A 12,737-nucleotide genomic window follows, 5' to 3' on the forward strand; every position below is an offset into this window, starting at 1 on the left:
TAATAAGTAGCATGTGCTGCGTTTCTTTGAACCAGAACCAAACGTTTTCCACTAGAGCAGAGTGCCTCTTTGGAACGCATCTTACAAGTCATTCCTGCTTGGAGAAGTCTTCAGGTTTATCGTCAGACTATCACCATTGGTGAGCATTTCTTCCATCTTTCCTGGAGGTGGCTCTATGCAAGGTTGGGTTGTCTTATGGAGACTGACACTTTTCTCTGGTTTCCTGTATAATCTCTAGAAAGATAATGTTTTGCTGTAGCTTAAATGACAGCTTACCACAGAAGAGACTGAAGGAGAAAAAGAACCTGGAAGGGAAATTCCAAGAGACTGTTGTGGAGCTGAGGAATGTATGTTCTAAGCTTATTTCCTAGGCTTGTGAGGAGTGGGGCAGAGAAATTGACTCTGGTGCATAAACTAACTCTCAGCAACTCCTTACTCTTGGAAATGTGTTTATTTTTTATTTTTTAATTTTGCCATAAGTTATTGGGGTACAGGTGGTATTTCATTACATGAGTAAGTTCTTTAGCGGTCATTTCTGAGGTTTTGGTGCACCATCACCCAAGCAGAACACACTGCACCGTATTTGTAGTCTTCTGTCCCTTGCTCCCTTCCCACTCTCCCCAAGCCCCCAAAGTCTATTGCATCATTCTTATGCCTTTGCATCCTCATAGCTTAGCTCCCACATATCAGTGAGAACATACAATGTTTGGTTTTCCATTCCTGAGTTACTTCACTTAGAAGAATAGTCTCCAATCTCATCCAGGTCACTGCAAATGCTGTTAATTCATTTCTTTTTGTGGTTGTATAATATTCCATTGTATATATATACCACAGTTTCTTTATCCACTTGTTGGTTAATGGGCGTTTGGGTTGGTTCCATGATTTTGCAATTGTGAATTCTGCTGCTATAAAAATGTGTGTGTGGCTGGGCACAGTGATTCATGCCTGTAATCCCAGCACTTTGGAAGACCGAGGCAGGTGTATCATGAGGTCAGGACTTCAAGACCAGCCTGGCCAAGATGGTTAAAACTTGTCTCTACTAAAAATACAAAAATTAGCTGGGTGTGGTGGTGCCTGTAATCCCAGCTACTCAGGTGGCTTAGGCGGAGATGTGCTTGAACTTGGGAGGTGGAGGTTTCAGTGAATTGAGATTGTGCCACTGCACTCCAGCCTGGGCAACAGAGTGACACTCTGTCTCAAAAAAAAAAAAAAAAAAAAAAAAAAGCATGTGCAAGTATCTTTTTTGAATAAGACTTCTTTTCCTCTGGGTAAATACCCAGTAGTGGGATTGCTGGATCCAATGGTAGTTCTACTTTTAGATCTTTAAGGAATCTCCACACCGTTTTCCATAGAGACCATACCAGTTTACATTCCCACCAGCAGTGTAGAAGTGTTCCCTCTTCACTGCAACCATGCCAGCATCTGCTGTTTTTGATTTTTTGATTATGGCCATTCTTGCAGGAATAATGTGGTATCACATTGTGGTTTTGATTTGTATTTCTCTGATCGTTAGTGATGTTGAGCATTTTGTCATGTTTGTTGTCCATTTGTATATCTTCTTTTGAGTGTCTCTTCCTGTCCTTAGCCCACATTTTGATGGGCTTGTTTTTTTTCTCATTGATTTGAATTTGTTGTAGATTCTGGATATTAGTCCTTTGTCAGATGTATAGATTGTGAAGATTTTCTCCTACTCTGTGGGTTGTCTGTTGACTCTGCTGACTGTTCCTTTTGCTGTGCAAAAGCTCTTTAGTTTAATCAGGTCCCAGCTATTTATCTTTATTTTTATTGCATTTGCTTTTGGATTCAAGGTCATAAAATCCTTGCCTAAGCCAATGTCTAGAAGGGCTTTTCCAATGTTATCTTGTAGAATTTTTATAGTTTTAGGTCTTAGGTTTAAGTCCTTAGTTTATCTTGAGTTGATTTTTGTATAAGGTGAGAAATGAGGATCCAGTTTCATTTTCCTACGTGTGGCTAGCCAGTTATCCCAGCACCATTTGTTGAAAAGGATGTCCTTTTTCCACTTGATGTTTTTGTTTGCATTGTTGAAGATCAGCTGGATGTAAGCATTGGGGTTTATTTCTGGGTTCTCTATTCTAGTCTATTCTATTCTATTCCATTCTGTTCTATTCATCTTTGTGCCTATTTTTGTACCAGTACCACACTGTTTTGGTGACTATGGCTTTACAGTATAGTTTGAAATCAGGTAGTGTGTTGCCTCCAGATTTGTTCTTTTTGCTTAGTTTGCTTTGACTATGCAAGCTGTTTTTGGTTCCATATGAATTTTAGAATTGTTTTTTCTATTTCTATGAAGAGTGATGATGGTATTTTGGTGGGGATTGCATTGAATTCATAGATTGCTTTGGCAGTATGGTCATTTTCATAATATTGACTCTACCCATCCATGAGCATGGGATGTGTTTCCATTTGTTTGTGTCATCTATGATTTCTTTCAGCAGTGTTGTGTAGTTTTCCTTGTAAAGGTCTTTTGAATTCTTTGTTAGGTATATTCTTAAGTATTTTATTTTTTTTTGCAGCTATTGTAAAAGGGGTTGAGTTCTTGATTTGATTTTCAACAGCTTCGTCGCTGTTGGTGTATAGAAGAGCTACTGATTTGTGTACCTTAATCTTGTATCTGGAAACTTTGCCAAGTTCTTTTATCAGTTCTAGAGCTTTCTGGAGGAGACCTTAGGATTTTCAAGGTAAACAATCATATCGTCAGCAATCAGTGACAGTTTGACTTCCTTTTTAACTGATTTGGATGCCCTTTATTTATTTCTCTTGTCTGATTGTTCTGGCTAGGACTTCCAGGACTATTTTAAAGAGGAGTGGTGAAATGGGCATCCTTGTCTTGTTCCAGTTCTCAGAGGGAATGGTTTCACCTTTTTCCTATTCAGTATTATGTTGGCTGTGAGTTTGTCATAAATGGCTTTTATTACATTAAAGTATATCCTTTCTATGCTAATTTTGCTGAGAGTTTTAATCATAAAGCATTGCTGGATTTTGTTGAATGCCCTTTCTGCATCTATTGAGATGATTGAGTGATGTTTGTTTTTAATTCTGTTTATGTGGTATATCACCATCAATTGACTTGTGTATGTTAAAGCATCCCTGTATCCCTGGTATGAAACCCACTTGATCACGGTGGATTATCTTTTTGATAATCTTTTTGTTGTTGGATTCAGTCAGCAAGTATTTTGTTAAAGATCTTAGCATCTATGTTCATCAAGGATATTGGTCTGTAGTTTTGTTTTTTGGTTATGTCCTTTCCTGGTTTTGGTAGTAGTGTAGATGCTACACTACATTTGGTAGATGCTGGCTTCATAGAATGAATTCAGGAGGGTTCCTTCTTTGCCTATCTTGTGGAATACTGTCAAAAGGATTGGTACTAATTCTCTGAATGTCTGGTAGAATTCTGCTGTGCATCCATCTGGTCCTGTACTTTTTTTTGTTGTTGTTGGTAATTTTAAAATTACCATTTCAATCTTGCTGCTTGTTATTGGTCTATGCAGGGCATCTAATTCTTTGGTGATCTGACCTAGGAGGGTTGTATTTTTCCATCTTTTCTAAGTTTACTAGTTTATGTGAGTAAAGGTGTTCATAGTAGCCTTGAATAATCTTTTGTATTTCAGTGGTGTCAGTTGTAATATTTCCTGTTTCATTTCTTAGTGAGGTTATTTGGATTTCTTCTCTTCCTTTTTGGTTAATCTTGCTAATGGTCTATCAATTTTACTTATCTTTTCAAAGAACCAGCTTTTTGTTTATCTTTTGTATTTTTTTGGTTTTGATTTCATTTCATTCTGCTTTGATCTTGGTTATTTCCTTTATTCTGCTGGATTTAAGTTTGGTTTGTTCTTGTTTCTCTAGTACCTTTAGGTGTGACCTTAGATTGTTTGTGCTCTTTCAGTTTTTTTGATATAGGCATTTAGGGCTATGAGCTTTCCCTTAGCACCACCTCTGCTGTATCTCAGAGGTTTTGATAGGTTGTGTCATTGTCATTCAGTTTGAAGAATTTTTAAATTTCCATCTTGATTTCATTTTTGACCCAGTGCTCATTCAGAAGCAGGTTATTTAATTTCCATGTATTTTCATGGTTTTGAAGGTTCCTTTTGGAGTTGATTTCCAGTTTTATTCCACTGTGGTCTGAAAGAGTGCTTGATATAATTTCAGTTTTCTTAAATTTATTGAGGCTTGTTTTATGGCCTATCATAAGGTCGATCTTGGAGAAAGTTTCATGCACTGTTTAAAAGAATGTATATTGTGGGGCTATTGGATGATGTGTTCTGTATGCATCTGTTAAGTCCATTTGTTCCAAGGTGTTCTCTAAATCCATTGTTTCTTTGTTGACTTTCTGTCTTGACCTGTCTACTGCTGTCAGTAGAGTATTGAAGTCCCCACTATTATTGTGTTGCTGTCTATCTCATTTCTTAATTCTATTAGCAATTGTTTTATAAATTTGGGAGCTCCAGTGTTAGGCGCATATATGTTTAGAATTGTGATATTTTTCTGTTGGACAAGGCCTTTTGCCATTATATAATGTCCATCTTCATCTCTTTTAACAGTTGTTGCTTTAAATTTCGTTTTTCTAAGAATAGCTACCCCTGCCCCCTTTTGGTATCCATTTGCATGAAATGCCTTTTTCCACTCTTTTAGGTTTATGTGAGTCCTTATGTGCTAGGTGAGTCTCCTAAAGGCAGCAGATGGTTGGTGAGTTCCTATCCATTCTTTGGTGCCTTTAAGTGGAGCATTGAGGCCATTTACATTCAGCGTTAGTATACTGAAATGTGAGATGCTGTTGGAGTCATCTGTTCTTTGTTGCCTGTCTACTTTGTTTTTTTTGTTTGTTTGTTTTTGCTTTTTAACTTGTATTTTTGTTTTATAGGTCCTGTGGGACTTACGCTTTAAACAGGGTTTTGGTCTGATGTGTTCCCAGGATTTGTTTCAAGATTTAGAGCTCCTTTTAGCAGTTCTTGTAGTGATGGCTTGGTAATGGCGAATTCTCTCCACATTTATTTGTCTGAAAACGACTGTATCTCTCCTTCATATAGGATGCTTCGTTTCGCTGGATACAAAATTCTTGGCTGATAATTGTTTTGTCTGAGGAGACTGAAGATAGGGCCCCAATCCCTTCTAGCTTGTAGGGTTTCTGCTGAGAAATCTGCTGGTAATCTGATAGCTTTTCCTTTATAGGTTACCTGGTGCTTCTGTCTCACAGCTCTTAAGATTCTTTCCTTTGTCTTAACTTTGGATAACCTGATGACAGTGTGCCTAGGTGAAGATCTTTTTGTGATGAATTTCCTGGATGTTCTTTGTACTTCTTATATTTAGATGTCTACGTGTCTAGCAAAGCCAGGGAAATTTGCACTAATTATTCCCCCAAATATGTTTTCCAAGCTTTTAGAATTATCTTCGTCTTCAGAAATACCAATTTTTCTTAGATGTGGTCATTTAACATAATGCCAGCCATCTTGGAGGCACTGTTCATATTTTCTTATACTTTTTTCTTAGTTTTGGTTGGATTGGGTTAATTCAAACACCTTGTCTTCAAACTGAATTTCTTTCTTCTACTTGTGTATATGTGGAGTCTTCTGCCTGGAATAAATGTTCTTTCTCTTTCTCTCCCCCCACCCACCCACTCCTGATCACCAACTGGAATCACCTCTCAAGCAAGTCTCACCTCCATGAAGGTTCTTAGCTTTGGTGGTTTAATGTTCTATTTTTGTGTTGGTTGGCCTCCTGCCAGGAAGTGGTGCTTTCCAGAGAGCATCAGCTGTGGTATTGTGGGGATGAATGGTGATGGGTGGGGCCCTAGAACTCCCAAGATCAGATGCCCTTTGTCTTCTGATACCAGGGTGGGTAGGGAAGAAGCATCAGGTGGGAGCAGAACTAGGCGTGTCTGAGCTCAGACTCTCCTTGGTCAGGTCTTGCTGCTGCTGCTGCTGTGGAGGATGGGGGTGAGGTTCCCAGGTCACTGGAGTTGTGTATTTAGGAGGATTATGGCTGCCTCTGCTGAGTCATCCTGGTTGTCAGGAAAGTGGGGGAAAGCTGGCAGTCACAGGCCTCATGCAGCTCCCATGCAAATCGAAGGACCTATCTCATTCCCACGGTGCCCACCCTACCCAACAGCCCCAAGACCGTTTCCAGGCAGAGTGCAATATGGGCTTGAAAACCTGCCCCAGGCTATCCTCTTTCCAGCTTTGAAAGAAAAGGGCTTGGTTCTTCCCCTACCTGTGGCGTCTGCACACCCGATTTGCACCCTCCCACGAGTTCTGGCTAGGAGGCTGCTCACCCGGCTCAAATTGTTACAGAGTTCATCCCTGTGAAGTTTTATCCCCTGCTTCTCTGGCCACCCTCCTGATGGATCCCTGTGGTGCCAGGCAGGAATGGGCTGCTTGGGGACCCAGCGAGCACCCAGGACCTTTTTGCTGCTTTCTCTACCCCTGTATTTCACTTGGCTGTCCAAATTGACTCAGCTCCTGATAAAGTGAGAAACTTCTCCTGCAAGTTAGAACTTCATCTTCTCCAGTGCATGTGTGTGTTCAGGAGAGGAGAGTTTCCCTTTCCCACTTCTGCAGTTGGGGCACTCACAGTTTTGGGGGTTCTCCTGCGTCCTGCAGGAGCAGTCTGCTTCATTCAGAGGGTATGTTAAAATCGGAAATGCATTATTTCGTAGTTAATAAAAGGTAAACGGGGAATTTCCTGGAATTTTGTTTTTCCATGGGAGCTTGATTTTTTTTATTCTTTGAAACAGTGTTTCTCTCTGTCACCAAGGCTGGGGTGCAGCAGTGTGATCTTGGCTCACTGTAGCCTTGACTTCTCAGGCTCAAGGCTCAAGTGATCCTTTGGTTTAATGAATGGGATTGTTTGAAATTGTATACAGGGAAGTCTAGCAGGCTTAGTGGCTTGTAGTTGTGATCCTGGAGTGTCTGAAGGGGTTGAAGCCTTCTGAGCAGGCGATATCTGGGACAAGAACTATGGAAGGATGAGCAAACAAGGGGAGCAGGCGCAAAGCTGTATAATTGGCAATGTAAGGCAGGGATTCGTCTCCAACATTCAGAAATTTAGATGGGTTATTCTATTCTCTTTTCCAGGTCCTCATTATCAGAAATAAAGTAAACCTTTCTAAGCTCTTTGGCTTTACATTTGACTGTAAGTTCCTCTGGCTGTACAATTGCTTTAGCATACTAAATAACTGGGTTTTTAAAATAAAAGCCTTCCTGATACACAAGAACAGTTATATGCTTTGACCTTGACTGTGAGCTATTGGGGATTTTGGAAAGTCATGTAAAGCCAAAAATGCAAACACCTCCTTCCCGCTCACCCCTGGCCACACCAAACAGACATTCTCTAACAGACAAAAACCATTTTATTTTAATAAAGAATATCAATAATGCCAAGATAAGAATAGTAATTTTCTTTTGGTGATTTTAAAGAATTATAAGCAAGGAATAAATGTGTCTATCCCCAAGTTACAAATATGAGTTAAAGTCATTTGAAAGAGCATTTACTCACTGAAAATAAACTGTACACATACACAATAAGGGATACTGATGAGCTATTAATAATCATTATCTCAAGAAAGTATACATACAGAATTATACACTTAAAATAGAAATTTTATCCTGTTAGTTTGCAAGTTCTTTCTACCTGAAATGCATGAACAGATAATGCTTTCTTAGCTTTACTATGTTGCTCATATAAAGATTCTTCAGGTAATGGCCAGGCACAGTGGCTCATGCCTGTAATCCCAGCACTCTGGGAGGCCGAGGTGGGTGATCACTTGAGGTCAGGAGTTCGAGATCAGCCTGGCCAACCTGGTGAAACCTCACTGCTATTAAAAATACGAAAATTAGCCAAGTGTGATGGCAGGTACCTGTAGTTTCAGCTACTTGGGAGGCTGAGGCAGGAGAATTGCTTGAACCCAGGAGGCAGAGGTTGCAGTGAACCGAGATCACGCCATTGCACTCCAGCCTGGGCAACACAGTGAGACTCTCTCTCAAAAAAAAAAAAATTCTTCAGTTGACCCAGTATGGAGGAGTGAGCCATCAAAGTCAGATGATCTAAGCTTCCAGACTGTTTTGAACCTCCCGTCTTCCATTTCTTCTTGGAATCTGCATATCAAAATTAAAATACTTCGGGAGACCAGTTTTACTGAGTGGAATTAAACTACTCAGCATTTTAAAATATGTTTTTTTTTTTTCCCCCAAGATGGAGTCTTGCTCCATTGCCAAGGCTGGAGTGCAGTGGTGCAGTCTCAGCTCACTGCAACCTCTGCCTCCTAGGTTCAAGCAATTTTCCTGCCTCACCTCCCAAGTAGCTGGGACTACAGGTGCATGCCACTACACCCGGCTAAGTTTTTGTATATATATATATATATATTTTTTTTTTTTTGGTAGAGATGGGGTTTCACTGTGTTAGCCAGGATGGTCTTGATCTCCTGACCTTGTGATCTGCCTGCCTCGGCCTCCCAAAGTGCTGGGATTACAGGCATGAGCCACTGTGCTTGGCTGGATGTTTTTTTATTTTTTTTATTTTTTATTTTTTGAGACGGAGTTTTGCTCTTGTTACCCAGGCTGGAGTGCAATGGCACAATATCGGCTCACCGCAACCTCCGCCTCCTGGGTTCAGGCAATTCTCCTGCCTCAGCCTCCTGAGTAGCTGGGATTACAGGTACGTGCCACCATGCCCAGCTAATGTTTTGTGTTTTTAGTAGAGACGGGGTTTCACCATGTTGACCAGGATGGTCTCGATCTCTTGACCTCGTGATCCACCCGCCTCGGCCTCCCAAAGTGCTGGGATTACAGGCTTGAGCCACCGCGCCCCGCTGGATATGTTTTTAAGAGGAAGATCTAGTTCGGCTTTTGGCTCCTGCTTGAGCAAGCTTAAGGAGGGAATGCTGAAACATCTCCCCACTGCAATATCAACTCATTAATGAGAAACGAAGTCCAATTCAAGTCAGCTGCAAATTTCAGCATTAACAGAATCTGAGCCAACTTCAGGACAAAGCCGAAAGGAACTAATTTTCCATAAATTTGCCCATGCCAACCTCTACGCTGCCGAGAACGGAAGAAGTGAGTGGGCTCTGAGGGGGGGGGCAGGGCGAAGGTTCTCAGCTTCAGCACTTGATCATTTCAATGTGCCTGATTCAGTAGAAATGTTTTTATTCAAATGAAGAGAGGCCTTTAGTTATCCTTGATTGGGAATTTATTTTACTGCTGCAGTAAAGGCACTGGGAATTAAACATTTTAAGATTACAAGTAAATGGATTCTTGAAGGCAAATGGATTGTTGATACCAGTTTTCTCCTATTAGTTTTTCTTTGAAGAGGATAAAAGAGACTTTCGTTTGTGGCCTGGGGAAGGAGGTGGCTAGGTGGGGGTGCCGTGCTGTGGCAGACTCTAGGAAGATAGGCAGGGCCTTGAGGTGGAAGCCCTTTTGGCTGCTTGCATCACTGGTTACAGGGAAGAAATCAGTGATACATTCGCAATAAAAAGAAGTAATCTTTGGTAAGATTCTGTTTTGGGATTTGCTCAAACCCAAGAATGTTAGCTGCTTTGTCTAGCTGAGTGGCTCCCAAAGGTGACAGCTATCCCAGTTTAAAAGCTTTTCAGTTGAAAGGTAATCTTGGGACACAGGTGGGGTTGCTTGGAGCATGAGGAACACCTGATTGACATCCTAACGTCAGCCCTGTGTCTATAATGGAAAGTGAAGCCTTTCCAGCAGGCGGTTGGTGCTTCCTAGAGGAGGTGGGCCTTTAATGACTGCACCTGCACAATGCTATCAGGCCCTTATTCTGGGGCCGAATCACTGACATCCTAGTGAGAACGGCCATTTGCAGGAACAGGAGCACCAGCGGGCCTTGTGCTCTTTTTTGATTTGTTTGAAGGTAGGTGTGATTTGCCTTTAGAACTTCATCAGCAACAATAGGTTATGAATAAGAGGATAGGCTGCAGTAGACGGTTGTGTACAATTTTTAAAGGGCTCTTGTACACAGGGTGGGGTGTGGGCAGGGAGAACAAAGCATGGTCCCAGTGGTGTTAGTAACAATATGTTGAGGAAGTGATAAAACTCTGGTCTGTGCTTACGGCAGTAACAATACAAGTCTTTGGCATGAGTCTGTGTCCTGTTTGGAGGACAAGTTGTTTGTAATCAATCCTTATTCTGTCATCTAGAGCTCTGTGTTTTAAGCCATGAAGACAGAAACTTCACCAAAAGTTTCATGCCTCAGAAATGTTTTATCTTCATTTCATGAGTTTTTAAAACTTCGTGGGCTATGAATCTTTCTTATGACTTCATGGAAAATAATTTTGGGGGGAGCTTTTTTTCGTTCACCCTAATAAACACGAAAAAGACTTTCAGAACAGAAGGATTTTGGATCTAGCAGATCTTTCAAACCAGATGTTGCTTTTCTGCTTTTGATTCTAAAATATGCATATTCCTTTCCTGCAGCTGGGCAGCACATGACAAGAAAAAGAAAAGACGTTTGACAGCCCTTTTATTCAACCAGTAAATGTGAGCAGCTCACATATTAGCCTAAGGAATACTGAAAAGGTAGCATCTGAGAGACAGGCTATAAGTTGATGGTTCTTCATTAGGCAGCTATATGTTTGGATGTAAAGACTGATGATGAATTTGGTTATCTTAGAGACTAGTACTTCCCCTATTTCACTGTGTATACAGATCACCTGGGGTCCTGTTAAAATGCAGATTCGGACTAGGCCTGAACTTCCACGGTCCTTGCTAGCTCCCAGGTAATGCTGAGGCTGCTGGTTCCTGGGCCACATTTTGAGTCACAAGGGGCTGGACAATTTCTTGTTCTAACAGAGGCCTGGGGAAGGCAATTTTCTGGAATGGCAGATGGAGATAACCTCAGATTACCCAGAAATATGAATAGAAAAAACATGATTTAACGACTTAACAGTCAGAACATGGCACAAAATAAATTGTAATGCTAAAGAATGCATAAAATAATATTCCATTAATGACACAGGCACACAGAACGGCCATTACATAAGATGCAGATTGTAAGAACGTCATCCCGTGAGCAGGTCAGCCTACTTCCCTTGACGATCATTTCCTCTGCAGAGATTACATGGGGAGGAACATAACTGTTGCAATTGGGATGAAATTCTGCTGAAATGTACTTCAGCAGTAATTACTGTTTACTCAGAGCAGAAAACAATTTAAACCAGGTGATGAGAAGGATGTAAAAATTCATTAGCTTTCTTGCCCACAGCTCCTCTAGGAGAAAAGAATCTGATTGCTTGAAAAAAATTGATTTAAAAAAAGGCAAATGGAGGTAATTTTAGATATGTGTTCACAAAACAGCCCCAAACATACTGCCCTATTCAGAAGTTGTTTCTATTTTTTTTCCCCTAAAGAACTAACGTAAGCTCAAAAGATTGACTTGCACACAGGCAGTGGGAGGTTAAGTGTGCTAAGGTTGCTTCCAGGCACGACTCAGGTGTGGGCCCTGGGGACCCTCTCCTTGTAGAGCCGTAGACATCATTTTCCCTATAACACTGATCAGTTTCTGTTCGGCAGATACCCCTGCGTATACTGGGAGGCTTCGAGGACATGGCTAAAAATACAACAACATGACTCTAGTTACAGTATCACGGAGCTTCTGAGTCACTGCAGCACTCATAGAACAAAATGAAATGATCAAAGCAGAACGTATTTAAAACACAGGCGCACACTGAAGCAACCCTAGTTTTTTGACATAATATCCTCTAAGGAGAAAAAAATAGATTGTGACCAAGATGAATGGTGCAGATTTTACTCTAATTTCCTGTAGTGGAATTTCAAAGCCAAGAACTATTGTTGAACTTGGAGCTCACCATTTCACAGAGCGGCCAAGCCCTGTTTGACTCATTCCTCCCCTAACCGGAGGAGATCTCCGCAATAGCCCGGCTGAGCTTCAGAGGGCTGACGTGCTGCTGAGCAGAACGTGTGCTTTAATTTCCTTTCTGGTCTTTGTCGACCATTGCGGCACCGTGGACTGTTGCTTTATCTTGTATTTTCTTTTTTCTGTTATTTATGGTTGTACATTTTAAATACACATTTTTCTATTTAGAAATATCTCACTGAAGATGAATTAACATTATTTATACGAGTAACTATCCTTCCAGCTATCCCTAAATCATCGTCTTCATGTTCCCGCTCGATGAAACTTTCAAAATCATTTACTCACTTATATTTCTTGGCAAGTTTTCCTTGACTGCCTGCTGTGTATGTATAAGCAGAGAAAGGGAGAGGGTGATGTCCTTCATTGCTATTCAAGACCCAAAGGGCTTTGCCTAAGATTGCACTCGTTTTTTTAGTGAACTGTGAGGGGGAATTGCTCAGGATTATCACATGGTTAGCCCAGTCGACTGAGTCTTCTTGGATACCCGGAACCACGGAGTGTTCTTCACGCTAACAGTCCTTTCTTCCCTGTGCTTCTAGAGGCCAGGCAGAAGTTACCAACTTCTCGGAAGAACTGTCAGCTGTGCGTTTCGGCTGTATTTGGTTTTAGCTTCCTCTCCATTCTCTTAAATATTTTCTTTTTCAAAGTGCCTCACTTCCTTCGTTAGAAACGAAGTTTCCCTGACCTTTTCTTTTCCTTTCAGTTTCTAATGGTCCTTGAAATGAAATGGTTTGTTGAGTTCCTTTATTTGCACTTGGACAGCCTATTCAGTGACTCCTGGGAGAATAGTAACTGGTGACCTGTGGCACTCTCTGTTGAGAGAGAATGCGCAG

This window comes from Saimiri boliviensis, chromosome 2 (assembly GCF_048565385.1).
Source record: "Saimiri boliviensis isolate mSaiBol1 chromosome 2, mSaiBol1.pri, whole genome shotgun sequence".
Lineage (NCBI taxonomy): Eukaryota > Metazoa > Chordata > Mammalia > Primates > Cebidae > Saimiri > Saimiri boliviensis.